Source organism: Hibiscus syriacus, unplaced genomic scaffold (genome assembly GCF_006381635.1).
Source record: "Hibiscus syriacus cultivar Baekdansim isolate YM2019G1 unplaced genomic scaffold, ASM638163v2 tig00004013_pilon, whole genome shotgun sequence".
NCBI lineage: Eukaryota > Viridiplantae > Streptophyta > Magnoliopsida > Malvales > Malvaceae > Hibiscus > Hibiscus syriacus.
The window spans coordinates 1,012,568-1,024,582 of NW_024061992.1; positions in this window are offsets into that span (position 1 = coordinate 1,012,568).

Here is a 12,015-nt window from a genome sequence, read left to right on the forward strand (position 1 = left end):
GAAAGACCAAATACATTGAAAGTAGCACTTACTTGATATTCGCCTGGTAAATCTATCTTGTATGCATTGTCGTTTACCTTCTCAATTATTTGAAAAGGTTCATCTCCTCTTGGCATCAATTTTGATTTTCTGTGTGTAGGGAATTATTCATTCCTCAAATGTACCCATACCCAATCAACTACCTCTAGACTTAAGCGTTTGCGTCTTTTATTAGCCTATTGTTTGTATTATCTTGTCCGTTTCTCTATATTATCTCTGACTTGTTGATGAAGCTTTTTGATGAACTCTGCCTTGTTCTTTCCATCTTTTTTGATTCCATGTTCAGCTGGCTAATGAAGAATATCTAAAGGAGTTAAGGGATTAAATCCATATACTACCGTAAATGGTGACATTTTTGTTGCAGAATGAACGGATAGATTGTAAGCAAATGCCACATGTGGCTAGCATTTCTCCCAGGCCTTGATATTTTTCTTAATAATGGATCTCAATAACGTTGATAGTACCCTATTCACCACCTCTGTTTATCCGTCAGTTTGTGGATGGCATGTTATAGATAATAGTAACTTAGTTCCGATTTTGTTCAATAACGTCCTCCAGAAATGACTAAGGAGTTTTACATCCCTGTCGGGGACTATGGTCCTTGGAATACCATGTGGCCTTATCATCTCTTTGAAGAACAAATTGGCCACATGAGTTGCGTCATTAGTCTTGTGGAATAGAATGAAATGTGCCATATTGGAGAATCGATCAACTACCACGAATATAGAGTCTCATCCATTCTTTGTCCTTGGTAATCCCATCACAAAATCCATGGATATATCCACCCAAAGCTCCTTTGCAATTGGAAGAGGCATGTATAGACCATGGGGCATAACTTTTGATTTTGCCTGTCTGCAAATGAGGCATCTTTCACATACTCTTTCAAATTCTCTTTTTAATTTTGGCTAATAAAGATGTTTCTTCAATGTTGCTAACGTTTTATTTACTCCGAAATGCCCCATAAGTCTTCTGTCATGTGCCTCTCAAACAAGTACTTCTCAAAGTGACCCTTGTGGAATGCATAGATGCTCATCCTTGAATAAGTACCCTTCATGCTTTTATAACGTCTCATCTGCTCCTTTATCATAAGACTTATACCTTTCTCCAAAGTCATGTTTAGTAACATAATAGTCTTTGATAAACGAAAAGCCAAGTATATTTGAATCAAGAGTATTAAGGAGTACGTACCTTATGGAGAGTGCATCTACCATAAAATTTTCCTTACCTTTCTTATAGCGAATCACGTATGGAAAGGAATCCAAAAATTCTACCCATTTGGCATGGTATTTGTTCAACTTGTGCTGGCCTTTGATGAGTTTCAAAGCTTCATGGTCCGTGTGAATAGCAAACTCCTTTGGCAAAAGATAGTGCTGCCAAACTTCAAGTGCCCTAATGAGAGAATACATCTCTTTATCATAAGTTGGGTAATTGAAGCACCACTTAGCTTTTTGCTGAAATATGCAATTGGTCATCCCTCTTGAGTTAGAACAACACCAATTCCAATGCCGGATACATCACACTCCACTTCAAAAAGTCTTATCAAATTTTGGAGATGCAAGTAAGGGTGTCTTTGTCAAACATTCCTTCATCTTATTGAAGGCATCTTCTTGTTCTTTTCCACATGTAAAGGTGGAATTCTTTTTAATGATCCCTGTTAAGGGGGTGACAATAGAACTAAAGTTGGAAAAAAAACTTTTATAAAAGCTTTGCAAGTCCATGAAAACTTCAGACTTGACTGATTGAAGTAGGCGTTGGCAACTCCTAGATGACCTTAATTTTCTCATGATCAACCTGCAATCCCTATGAACTCACAATAAATCCTAAGAAGGAAAGACTGTTAGTACAGAAAACACATTTCTTAAGATTAGCATATAACTTTTCCTTTTGTAAAGTTTCAAGTACAAACCTTAAGTGTTGTACACGTGTATCATGTTTTGGTTGTAGATTAAAATATCATCAAAATAAACTACACAAACTTACCAATGAAGGGCCGGATAACATGATTCATCAATCTCATTAAGGTGTTGGGTGCGTTGGTTAAGCCAAAAGGCATCATCAACCATTCATCACCTTCCCTCATCCTGGTTTGGTGATGCCACTCTTGAGATCAATCTTGGAGAAAATGGGGGCACCACTCAATTTGTCCAACATGTCATCTAACCTTAGTATAGGATGTCGGTATTTAATGGTGATTTGGTTGATTGCGCGAAAATCCACATATATCCACCATAAACCATTTTTGTTTGGGACAAATAGGATAGGAACGACATATGGGCTCAAGCTTTCACGAATGTACCCCTTTTTCATTAACTCTCCAACTTGCTTTTGAAGTTATTTAGTTTATTCAGGATTGCTCCTGTATGCTGGTCGGTTTGGAATGGTTGCACCAGGGATGAAATCGATTTGGTGCTCAATTATTTTGATGGGTGGTAAACCACTAGGAATGTCCTCGGGAAACAATTCTTCAAATTCCTTCAACAAATTAAGAATAGGAGAAGGCAAGCCTTCTGGAGGGTTAGTTAAAATAAAACTCTCATTGTACATAAGTACAATTAAAGCTTTATGGGTTGAAAGATGCTTCCTGATGTCACTTCCTCCAGCATATATGTTCATCTTTTTAAGTTCCTCATTTTTAGAAGATTTGGATGCCTCAATGCTTCTTTCAAAGTATTATGGTCCTCAGTTACTTGGCTTGGTGAAAGTGGAGTCAAAATGACTTTCCTTTCATTGTGGAAGAAAGAGTATCAGAATGTGTAGCCATCGTGCATGTCTCTTTTATCGAATTGACATGGTCTCCCTAAGAGTGGATGTCACACATCTATTGGTACAACATCACACAGGACTTTGTCTTGATATTTTTCGATTGAGAATGGAACTGAAACTTGCTTGGTGACTTTTACTTCTCCTCCATCATTCAGCCATTGTAGTTTATACGGGCTTGGCTGTTTGACCGTCTTTAATCTAAGTTTGTCCATCATAGTTGTGCTTGCGACGTTGGTACAACTTCTTTCGTTGATAACCATGGCATAAACCTTGTTGTTTACATGACAACGGGTGTGGAAGATGTTTTCTCTCTGATGGTCCTCCATGGCTTGAAGATTTAAAGTTCTTTTAACAACAAGAACTTGTCTTGAAGTTGTTGGAAGATCTGAGAAATCTTGAGACATTGTTAGTAATAATAATAAATAAAAAACCTTACCAGCACACTCATAAAACCTCACAATTTCACTCTAAAGAAAGTTGATAGATCACTCCACTCAACTCTTGTGTTTGTACTCAGGAATATATATATATATTGGCTTTTATCAATTCCCCTGCTGGTCTTACCCACTCAAATTTTCCTTTTACCACTTAATCTCTCTTGTTAAGTCATTTGAAGAAATAACTCAAGATTATGGCAAGCAAACCTTGAACTTGTGTGTCACTATAATAACTTGATTAGGAGAGAAATGAAATAGAAGGCAATGAAGACAAATGTAAACAAAAGAAAGAAGAAGGGGTTATAAATGAAGAAAAGGTTTTGAATAAGAAAGAAAAGAAAAGAGAAATGGTGACTTACAAACCAAGAACAATACTCATAACCTTTCCCTTCCGAGACATAATAAGGTTATCTCTTCAGTAAGGTTGATAATAAGCCTCCACCGTTCTTGTTTTGACTTTGTAATGCATATTTTCTTTGATTTTGTTTGCCGGATATTTCTTTTTCTTTTGTGTTTTTCTTTTGAATCCTTTGAATTAATAAATGATCCTTGCTTCCTTTTTGCACTTGCTTTTGTTTTTGTTTTGCTTTTGATGTTGCACGCCAAAATGAAGTTGCTAATCTCTTCCAACTATTCTCTAATTACTACTTGATGTAATCCTATCTACGCCCTCAATGAAGAATATGATGGATATCCTTATTGATGTCCCGATATAGGAAATGATAGCAAATATTGCTCCTGACTTAATAAGTATGGTTGCAATTAAACAAGGAAAAGAAATAGATTAATATATAAATGATAATTTGGAAATTAAATAGAAATGAAATAGGGATGAAGAATGATTAGCATTGCTGCAGAAGAAGTATGGCAATGGTGGCCTTCAAATGATGTTGTTGTTAAAGATGGCCTTGATGTAGTTGAGTGCACAACAATGTAGGTTACTGAAGATGGTTGTTTGTTGAGAGAATGGTAATGGAAGATGAAATAAAAGGATGGTGATGAAGATGAACAAGGATAATATCTTAGACAAGTTAAAGAATAAACTATACTATAGAAAGTATAACCCTACACTTTGCAAACTTGAATAAGGGGTGGTGTTTAGGATTTAAACCCACTAGTTATGGAAACAAGGAATTATAAGTATCAAGTAAAAGAAGTGATGCCACAAGTAGATAGAATTATACTTGTTTAATCGATATAGTTTTTAAAAGAACTTGGAGAGAGATTTCTCACAAAATAAGTTGTATATATCAAATGTGTGTTACAAATGAATTAAGCCTATCTATTTATAGAAGTTGAGAGGGCTGGCCGAATAGATATGTGCCCATTCATCTTGTTGAACTATGTTTTGATATAACAATTTATGGCAAAATATTTTTGGACTTGAATTGAATTTATTCAAATTTTTCAAAGTTTACAAAAATAATTCAAAGTCCATTTAATTTGGAATTGAGCACAAAAATGTTTTTGTGAATAGTACTGTACTGTATGAATAGTATCGGTAATGTATAAATAGTATCGATACTGTGTGAACAATAATGAACAGTACCGATGCTCAAAAACATTGAATGTAAAATGTGTATCGATACTGCTACAGTATATCAGTACACTGCTACAGTGTATCAGTACACTGCTACAATAATTTCAGCCCAATGGTCATAAAATTTGAATTTTATGAAGGGGTACCGATACACCTTGAGAGTGTATCGATACACTTGTTCTAGGTAGTTTTATTTTGCAGAAAATAAATCCCCAACGGCTCCAAAACATTCCTAATGGCTATATATGACTTTAAACTCATTTCAAGCTATAAATACAAGCTAAGGACACTTGAAGAATACATAGAACACCTATCCAAGCAATCAATCACAAGAGAAGAGTTTTTCAATCTTATTTTCCTTTCTCTTGTAAATATTTTTGTTCTTGTGAGCTTAATTCTTATAAACACCTACCTTAGAGAGATTTATTTGTTTACTTCTTTTATCCTTTTGTAAAGGGGAAATGTTCTAGTTTATCCCGTGAAAAACTAGGGAGTTTGTAAAGGTTATCTCTTTGTCCTTGAAAAAGAAAGAACAAATTAGTGAATTTGTTGGAAAATCCTTAGTGTGGATAGCTAAGGTAATGGATGTAGACTTGGTTGAAAAGTCGAACCACTATAAATCACTGTGCAATTTTCTATCTTTCAATCTCCTTGCTCCCTAAACACAAAAACCGTTTCAACCCTCATTGCGAACCGTTTCAATCGTCGATTCGAGCTTCCGCAAAATCTCAACACATCTAAGTACATGTCTTAATTAAGATACATGACTATTAAAATGAATGAACAAGTCTCTTGGCCTTCATGTTGGTTCAACTATCTATTCATAAAGAGACTTAATGATTCGGCTAACATATGCATGGAACCTTCCTTGGCCGAATGGTGAGATGTTGGTTCATATTGGCTCCAAAGACTCCTTGTGCATGGCGTGTGGCGGGTGGCCGAATGGTCATGATGCCTGTCTCATACCTCTTCGAGATTTAGGCCTCATTTTGATGAAAAATCTTCACCAACGTGCACCTAGATGTTATGGTTTCTTCATGGAAAGCAACATTCATGAAAGGTCACAATGGTTGAAATGTAACCCTTCATGATTGAGCTAGTTCTAAGGTGAATGAGCTGGAGCTGAGGTGGCCATAGGTGAGTTGTATTAAGATGAGTGTTTTTGCAACTCCTTGTGAAAAGTCATCTCCGAGAAAGGCACCTCTTCACGAAAATGTATGATTTATGAAAATTTGACTTAACATATATTTCAAGTATTCTGAATGGTGATGTTGATGGTGCATCTCCCCAGCTGAAATAAAGTCATCTTCTAGCTCAAATCTTCAGTTCAATCCAGCTATGAGCTCACATGTCATATGATAACTTTTGACCAATTGTTATTTATGCTTCCCTGAGTGTTCTTATATGAGTCTCCTTACTTTAGACTTCATCATTTAGCTTAAATCAGCTCCTTTAGGTGTGGTCGACTATGTACCTTCAAAAGAAATAAGATACAAGCTAAGTATTTAAATAATAAATTAAAAATATTTTTGGCTAGGTGTATCAATACCTGTTCATCGAGTATCGATATTGTTGGATGAGTATCTATACTCACAAGAGGGGTATTGATATTGAGTTCACTTAGCAAATTTCAGTAGCCAATTTTGGTATCGGTACTCATGGGAGTATCGATACTGATGGTATAGTATCAATACTCTTAGTAGCGTATCATACTGAGCCGTTTTTCAAAATATCAAAGCAAAATTTGGTATCAATATTCATGATAGTATTAATACCCCAGTTTAGAAGTATCGATACTCTAACTAAGAGTATCGATTCACCTATTCCCCTCATATTCCAATAGCCATTTAGTATATGTACTAAGGGTGAGTATCGATACTCAATGACCACTACCGATATTAAAGAGCACAGTATCGATACCATTGCACAGTTTTGGGCAAGAAACCCAAATGATTAAAGTGTTAGACTCAAGGGGCATAATACCATCAAAACGTTACTGAAATAAGACAACAAATGAGAACAATAATAAATGCAGTTACAACTAGAAACAATATTAGCTATGACCACATAAAACTAGCCTTGATTGTTGCTCGAGAAACAACTAAGAGTATCGATTCACCTATTCCCCTCAGACTCCAATAGCCATTTAGTATATGTACTAAGGGTGAGTATCGATACTCAATGACCACTACCGATATTAAAGAGCACAGTATCGGTACCATTGCACAGTTTTGGGCAAGAAACCCAAATGATTAAAGTGTTAGACTCAAGGGGCATAATACCATCAAAACGTTACTGAAATAAGACAACAAATGAGAACAATAATAAATGCAGTTACAACTAGAAACAATATTAGCTATGACCACATAAAACTAGCCTTGATTGTTGCTCGAGAAACAACTTGGACACTCGGGTTACTTTAGTAGTTTACAATTGTCTTACATATTAGAATATCTAGATATAACTCAGCTAGTACCATAGCACTCAGTTGCTGGCTAGGTGCAGATACCCCAAGACTCTTAGGAATGAGCTAGTCGAGTGTACGTTTTTAAAGCAGTTCCAGATATCATGTTGATACCCAAGGGTATCTTAGGTATGCTAGAGGGGTGTGCGTCCTAAGATGCAGGACCCTCAGCCACATCATGATGCCTACATCAGCCTTGCATGCCAACATCCTTATGTGTTCATACCTATACCACTAGTATGATCATGTAGTGAATGCATATAGTATAGTATAATTATAGTGTGACATTGAGCTCGTAAGCTCAATGTTCGGAATGTGTTTTTGTGTGCAGGTTCTTAGGAGTCTGTTAGAGGAACTTTATCGTCACCAGTGATACAAACCAACTGAGGCTTCAAAGGATGTCTTAATTTAAATTTTAGAGGTCATTTACTATTTATAGACCTTCGTGTATTCAGTCATAACTCTATTTTGGTTTCAAACGTTGTATTATTATTTTGGACGTATTCGGGAGCTTCCTGATGTAAACTTTAACCTTACTATTATTTCTTGTTTTTAATTGGATGATATTTCATTATGATTCAATATCAATTTATAAATGTTTAAAGAAAATTTTTGGGTTAGCCACTTTAGTGGTCCTATGTGACATTTTAATCATTCGATCTTTAAGTCAGACTGATTAGAGTGTTATAGTATTACACTGAAGTTCCTAAAGCACATGGGAAAGATCAATACAATGGGAATTGCAAAGCCATCACAATATATAGTGGACTTCACCATGGGAAAAATGATGAGAATAAAAAAGGAAAATGATGAGAGGCTTGTAAAGTAATAAAAAAAAAGGAGCTGGAAATAAAGATTAAGATACCCAACATTGATTTCATTTCAAAGGATGTCAAATAGAGTAATAATTCAGATTAATTGCCAACAACACTACCGCCTATGATGTCGCCACCATTGCCTTTGCAACCAAAACCTAGACCTCCGCATCCATTTCCTCAATGACTTAAGAAGACCAAGAAGGACCAACAACTTAGGAAGTTCATTGATGTTATGAAGAAATTTATAATTAACATTCAATTGATTGAAGTATTAGAGCAAAATTAGAATTATGTCAAGTTCATGAAGGAAATAATTTTGAAGAAGCAAATTCTTGGTGAACTTGAAACTGTCGTACTTATTGAAGGATGTAGTGCTATGGCTACAACTAGATTGCCACCCAAATTAAAGGATATAAGAGTTTTAATATTCTTTGTATTATTGGTGATCAATTTTAAGAAGGGCATTGTGTGATTTCGGTGACAATATTAATTTTATTTTATTGTTCATTTTTAGGAAATTTGGAAGTGGGGAAGAAAGACTTACCACTGTGACACTTCAACTTACTGATTATTTTAGTACACCCCAATGGCATAGTTGATAACATGATATTCCGAGTGAATATGTTCGTTTTTGCTATCAATTTCATTATTTTGGACTATGAAGCTGACAAGGATGTATCAATCATACTTGGCCAACAATTCCTTGGTATGGTAGAGCATTAATTAATGTTGAAAAGGGAGAACTTACTATGTGTCTTAATAACACGATAATGATCATGTCGAATGCCATTCTATTGACATCACTGATATAGAACATATGGATGAATGTCACAACATTGATGCAGTTGTTACTACTGTGACAATAGAGATATACAGAGAACATTAAAGATTGATGAAGTTGAAGGAAAATACTTGTAATATTTTGAGTCATTGGATCTTTCGAGTAGGTCTATCAAAGTTTCTTGTCCTTCTTTTGAAGAATCATCTACCCTTGAATTAAAACCTTTTCCTAATCACTTGAAGTACGTATTTATTGAGAAAAAAATGGGGCATTGTCTGTTATTGTTACTGCAAAGCTCGAAATATCACATGAAGAAAAGTTACTCAATGTTCTAAAGCATCATAAGCGAGCAATTGGTTAGAGCATTGTTGACATCAAAGATATTAGTCAAGCCTTTTGTATACACAAAATATTACTATAGGATCCGAATAGCAATTTTGTTGATTAACAAAGGAGATTGAACCCTATTATGGAAGAGGTTGTTAGGAAAGAAGTTATCAAGTGGTTAGATGCTGGAATCATATACGTGATTTCTGATAAGAATTAGGTGAGTCTTTTTCAATGCATGCCGAAGAAGAACTACAAGAAATTTCTATTGTTACAACAAAATTATTTATTAATAAAAGTACTAAATTTGTCACAATATATTTTTTTGAAAAATTTTATTTGTTATCTTGTTTGTTAGAACAACCTCATCATGTAAAGTATATTGTGACAAAATTGTCTTTGTTGTCATTTTATACTTTTTTTTGTAACAATAAAATTTTATTACTATAAGTAACTTATTACGACAAAATATTTGTCACAATAAATTAACTATTCAATCACGAGAAGTATATTTTGTCATAATTAACTTATATTTTAACATCAAATATAAAGGATTTTTGTGACAAAAATACATATTACAACAAAAATTATTTTCTCACTATTTCTATTTCGTCAGTAAATGTCAGTAAATGTTACTTATAAAATGTTTTTTGTGACTAAATAAATTTATTGCAATTCTTTTATTGTGAAATAAATTATTTATGACTAAATAAATTTATCATAATTTGTTATTTTGAGAAAATATTGTGACTAAATATATTTGACAAAATTTCTTATTTTGACTTCATTTAATAGGTTATTGTTACTATATAAATTTGTTACAATTTTTTATTGTGAAAGAATATTATTTGTCATAATTTTTTATATTGAAAAATTAATATTTTTCATAAATTTCTATTATCACCAAAATATCAAATTTTTTTATTTTCAGAAAATATTGTGACTAAATAAAATTGACAAAATTTCTTATTTTGACTAAATTTATTATTTTATTGTGACTAAATAAAATTGCTACAATTTATTATTGTGAAAAATATTATTTTTCATAATTTTTTATATTAAGAAATTTATTTGTTTTATAAAATTTTATTATAATTAAATAAATTTGTCATAATTTGGTATTCTGAGAAACTATTATGACTAAATTAATTTGACACGTTTTTTTATTTTGACAAAATTCAATATTTTTATTGTGATTAAATAATTTTTTTATAATTTATTATCATAAAAAAATATCACTTGTCATAAAGTTTTATATTGAGAAATTTATATTTATTGAAAATTATTATCATAATTAAATAAATTTGTCATAATTTATTATTTTGAGAAAATATTATGAATAAATAAATTTGGCATAATTTTTTATTTTTTCTAAATTTAATATGTTATTGGGAATAAATAAATCAATATTAAATATCATTAAAATAAACACAAAATGTTTAGAATAAACATAAAAACTTTAGAATGAAATTTTCTAAAAACATAAAGTTGCTTTATAGAAATAAAAATAAATTAAAACCCACTATGACGATCCATAAATCCTTCCACACATGAATTTAAATAAAAAAAATATTAAATTATATTAAATGTGTAATAAATATTTTAAAAATAGCATATAAAATATATTTTTATTAAAAATTAAATTATAACATTACCTCAAATAGTCAAGCAGAAGTTTTTCCTCCAAATCTTTTGAAGCAATTGTTGAATATGACTTTGGAGAGCATTTTTCTTTTCATTCAACTCATTAATTGTTGCATTCTGATCAAGAATTTTGACATTTTGACATTGTAGTAGAACTACTAATTCTTGGGTTTGTTTTCATTCTCAACCCTTTCAGCATCTAAAGCATATTTTCAATTCTAATTCTTTAGAATTACTTGACTTCACTTCATGAAAAAATCCACGAATGTAATCTTATTTTGAATTTAAAACCTTCTTCAAAATTTTACACACATTCACTTTAATGCATTTCTCAGTTTCTTTATTTAAGATTGTTCTCATTTTTTCCTATAAATATAAGTGAAATAAATCAAAAGGTTGAAACATTTAATAAACAAAAATTATATTTTAGACAAACAAAATCTTACATAGTTCTCTTCAACTTATTGGTTAATCTATGTATATCTTTCTTATGATGAGCATCATAATACAGTTTCATTTCAGCAGACTTCATATATGGTTCTTCTGAATGATCATCAATATTTTCTTGGATATTCTTTTAAATTAAAACAATTTAAAAAACCCAAATATAAAATTAAAGAAAAAATAATTTATTGACTAACTACATTCTAAATAAAATATAAAATAAATAAATTCACAACATACCAATTCATAAATTTGTTGGACAAATGATTTTGAACCTGAAGTATGTGGAATCATCATTTTTTTCCCTATTGTTCTTATTTGTTTTGTTTTTGTTGGAAAATAATACTACTACAAAATAATTCCGTTAACATTGACTAACATAAATAATAAATGAATAAATAAAATAAAATGATATAATCACTATGCCATGTAATCACTGCCTTAGAAGCAATTTCGCTCGGATTGGTGTAATCCCGAAAGTGGACGTTGCCCCCTAAGGTTAACACAATTTTCCAAATTTCGTACACCTGAAATAAGGAATTGAAACTCACTTGGCATTGCTCTTTTTGAATAAAAGTAAAAGAGAATTGTAGAGAGAAAAGAAGAAATTGGTATCTCAAATTGTGAAATATTAATATTTATAAGGAAAATATAAGGGGTAAATGAGTAATAAAAATACGATTATCAACAAATCTCAACTACTTTTCAATATCTTCCAAATATAAAAAAAAATATTTTCTAAAAGATATTTTATTTTT